This window comes from Ananas comosus, unplaced genomic scaffold (assembly GCF_001540865.1).
Source record: "Ananas comosus cultivar F153 unplaced genomic scaffold, ASM154086v1, whole genome shotgun sequence".
NCBI classification, from domain to species: Eukaryota; Viridiplantae; Streptophyta; class Magnoliopsida; order Poales; family Bromeliaceae; genus Ananas; species Ananas comosus.
Window position 1 is genome coordinate 4,256 of NW_017893606.1, and position 4,735 is coordinate 8,990.

Here is a 4,735-nt window from a genome sequence, read left to right on the forward strand (position 1 = left end):
TTCCTCTAGGGTTTGGATTTTGGATTAGGGAATTGGAGCTTTGTGCTCCTTAGAGGCTTTAGAGGCTCTTTTGAGCCATGAACAACAAGTATCCATGAGAGCTCAAGGTGCTCTCATGGTGAACCCTTGGAAGTTGTGTTAGGAGCCCTAGGGTTGGTTCCAAAGGTCTAGAAACCTTACTAGGATGCTTCTTAGATGATCCTAAGCTATTGTTTCCTTAGGGTTGAGATCGATTCATGGGGAAAACCCTAAATGACATTGTTAGGGCTTGAAAATTGGGGCTTTTGCCCTAGAATTTTTCGGGGACAAATTGACCCCGTAGAAACCTAATTGGGGGTCAAATAAACACGTTGGACAACTCCATTTGACGTTACGAAAAATGTTTAAGAATAGTTCATGTATACAAGGGTCTAATTTGGCACCATTTTGGATTGTAGGACGCGGATCGTCATTCGTAAGGTTCGGGAGACTATCGCGTTCGTTTTCTACTACCTCACAAGGTGGGGGGTGCACGCCGGAATCATTGGATTCCCTTCTATGTCTGTTTTCCCTTTTATTGAGCATATATCTATATATAGCCATTCATGCATAGTAGGGTAGATACATGTGGAACTTGGTTTGATTTAATTTATATGCTTCTAACGTAGTTGAACATAGAGAATGATTGAACCAAAAAAAAAGGACATGTGTGATAGGACCCTCAAGATGTGTGAATGTGAGGTTTGGACATGGACAATAGAAAACAAAGGTGACATTGACATAGAAACAAGATTGGCATTGAGAGATGAACCGTTAAACATAGTTTAACTAATTGTGGCATCATCGCAAGTATAGCCTAGAGAGTGGCAAGAATGAATAGGTAGAGACCTATCATGACACTTGCATTGTGATTAATGGCTATGAATCCTCCAGTTGAGGATTGGATCGATACTCACGATACGTCTTGGCTTGAGGGAGGTCGCTCCCCCTCGGGCGGTGCGCTCCGGAGTTGGTCACCACTGGGCGTGGTAAAGTCCCACCAGATGACGGTTCCCAGGGAGGTTCGAGTCCCCCGTTATTAAGGGATTTTGGGTTGTGAGTTATTGGGGTTAACAAGGTTAACCGGTAAGATTGGGTAAGAGCCAGAGCTTATTTATGATTTGAGCATGCATGCATTTTCATTATTGCATTGAGTATATGTATCCACTGACGTTCTTCTGCAGGCATAGTATTAGATGCATTAGTATTGGTTACTTTTCTTTCCTTGAAATACTTATGCCTGGATAGACCTAGTGGGTAAGTCGGCGAGGTCGGATGCCGAGCCCACTGGGAACTTCGTTGTAGTTCTCACACCACTAACCCTACAGGTCCTAGCACGAGCGGGGCGGCGGAGGACCGAGGCAAGGGTTTAGCGCCGTAGATAGCGGCCACCGGGACCTTATACATTTTGTAGTCATTCCCTTTTTGGTATACACGTATCAACTTCTTTTGTTGATTTAGAAATTGTAAAGTTGAGAACAATTGTGTATTATGGTGAATGACTAAATGTAAAAAGATATGATGGATGAATGGAATGTAATAGTTTTATTTACTTGTATTTGGTTTAAATTTAATCAAATATCATGTATGTTGTATATTTAGCTTAGAGCTTTCGCTTCCGTTGTTGCTTACCCTCGTGCAAGCCTTGTATTATATATATGCAAATCTCTTGTTGATTACCTATTTATACATGTTGTTAGAGCCTTGGACAGACAAGGGAGGCTCTGTCCGTTTGGCGTCTGTTGACGTGACCCGAACCCGACCAAATTGGCGGAGATTGGGGCGTGACAGCTAATTCGGCCCTATTTTGCCGAGAACTTCACGCCGGCTCACCGAATGCTAAAACCGTCTTCGCCCCCACGTTTTGTGACCTAGCAATTGGATTTCCAAGACTTCAAATGAGATCAATCTCATACTTTCTCAAAAACCCCATTTTGGAGCCCTAGGTTTGCACCTTTAGCAAACCATCAATAAATCCCTAGATCTTGGTATTGATCTACTTAGAAGCATGCTTAGGGTCTATTTGACCTATTCCAAGGCATCAAAACCCAAAACCCTAAGTTCTACCATACTAGGGTTCAAGAGCTTACCTCTTGAGCTACACCAATGGAAAGAGGAGAGGGAGAGGGAGATGTTTGAAGCCTTCTCCTTGATCTCCTCCTTCTTCTCTACCTTCTTCTCCTTCTTCTTTTCCCTTTTCTTCTTCTTCTCCTTCTCTTTTTCCTTTTCTTTCTAGAGAGAGAGAGAAAGCAAGAGAGTATGAGAGAGGCAAGGAGAGAAATGAGAGAATGAGAGAGGGGACGGGCTCATAAGCCCCTCTATTGTAACAATATCCAGTTTAGCCCCTCAACTTTTCATCTCTCAACCTGCCTTCACTGGGCATTCTGCGCCCAGAGGGACCGGTCCCCCGTCGGGGAGACCGGTCCCCCGTCAGGGAGACCGGTCCCCGAGAGCAGCCTATGCTGTCAGGGGCCTCCTCGCGTTCGGAAACCGGTCTCTCCCCTGGAGACCGGTCCTCGGGAGACCGGTCCTCGCCTGAGAGACCGATCCCCGAGAGCTTGATTTTCAGGACTTAGCCAAATTTCGGCATTTCTCGCTGGAACTACGTTCGGGAACCGGTCCCTCCCTGCCAGGGACCGGTTGCACCAAGCAACCCCGCCACTGTAGCTACGGGGAACAGTCCTCCCCTCCAGGGACCAGTCCCCGAGAACAAAATCTGCCAAGTCCAGATTTTTGCTTATTTGCTCTTGCGAACTCAACTCCAAAGCACTTTTTGTGTTTTGGACATTTTTAACTCCCTGTGAGATATTGAGTCTCGATGGAATTTGGCTAACTTTGGCCAAATGGACCAAAGTGGGCAATTGAACGGTTTGGACTGGTTTCATTCGGTATTCCAACAAGTTTGGAAGAGCTAAAATGAGTTCCAAAGGTGTTGGAATGGTTTTGACATCGATCGATGCGAGGTAGAGCCGAAAAGAGGTGAAAATAGCATTCTGGAGCTGTTGTACCGGTACAAGAGTGATGGTTGTACCGGTACAACCATCGCAGCTCTCGGGTTGGAGGCTGCCAGACCTTGTACCGGTACAAGGGGGTCTTGTACCGGTACAAACTGTAGGATTAACAGGTACAGCTCAAGGTATTGATAGGTGTAAAATAGATCGTACGTAATACATTACGGTTGTACGTATTAGAAAGAGTGTACTAGATGTTGTACAATTATACGTACATTAGATCGTATAAGAGTAGTACAGTAGTATGTACATAATTGTTCGTATAAATGTAATACAGTAATTGTACGTAAGAAATGGTATACGAGTGTACGTAATGAATCGTAAAGATATTATACAAGTAGTACGTAAGATACCATCAGCATCGTATCGTTAATTGTACGTAAGCGGATCGTAAATTGAGAACGTAAGTAGATGGTAAATATACGTAGTTATACTTAAATGTAAAGAGAATCTGTATTTCCCGCTGGATCAGCGAAGCCATTTGTGTTGGGTGGAGTAAAACGTAAGGCTAACGAACAGCTGTGAACGTTAGCCGGAGGGCGCCGTGGGCATAGGCCGTGCCGGGCTATAGCGTTGACGCGGAGTTGGCACGAGGCGAAGCGTCGGGGCTTTTAACATCCAGGAGCCAATGCACGGTGCCACGAAGTTTAGGTAAAGGTACTAAAATGCTGCAGCGTAGCCGGGAGGGCCGCCTGGGCTTCGGATTTGCAGGCAAAGAAATTATTGAAACATTGCCGAGCAGCCTAACGGCTAGGCAGAAGCGGTTGCGCAAAGCAATGGATCGTTAATCCAAATACTTCCCAGTTTACTCTAGTTTGGGAGTATAAAACTTTCAAACGTAAAAACTCGGGATTATACTTTATTAGAGATTTATTAGGTTTAGTTTATCTCGTTTGTACAAATCTTACGAGTAATCTCCGATAATCTTGTGAATTTTGATTCCTAATTCGGTTTAGGATTTTCGAATGGAGTTACACTTGCGATGCTGCTGGTGTGTGGCGAGGTTGCCGGCGTGCTTTCGGGCTAAGCAGCGAGGGTTGCGCAAGCATTCGTAGAAGAGGTGGTTGGGGCGCTTAAACTCGCTCTCTATATCTCTTTACTCTCTCTAGAGATCTCTCTCTTTCCTCCCAAAGAGAAGAGAGAGGTACACACGCACGCCACACACACCCACACGTGCCGACTTCCTCCTTCTTCTTCGTAGTACGAAGATAAATTAATGTGGGGTTGTGATAAGTGGAGGTCCGTCGAATTTTAGACTATGGAAAGCGGCCTCGAGGGACTTACAGGCAAACTCGAGTTTGAACTGTCGGTACAAGCCAAAATGAATTGAATTGTTCGACTGCTAGTGACCAAGTCAAAGCTGGGGCAAACCAGTGACTTTTGACATGGCTTGACGTTAGAAATAGTCTATCGAAAGCCTAAAATAAAGAGTGAGATACCCACAGTCTTTTTATACTTTGAAATTTAGATCGGAGTATTTTTATAAAGACTATAGAGACGGTTAAAAGTATTAAAAGACTCTGACACGTAAAAGACGATTAAATAGACGGGGCAAAGGTTGTCTTTTAAAATTTAGAAGACAAAATTAAGGCTAAAGTCGTGTTCAGTGAAGACTGAATACAAAATGAAAATATTTAGGTTATTTTTATCAAAGGGTGTGATAAAAATAAATAAAAATAAAAATATGGTTTTAGACCATACAATGT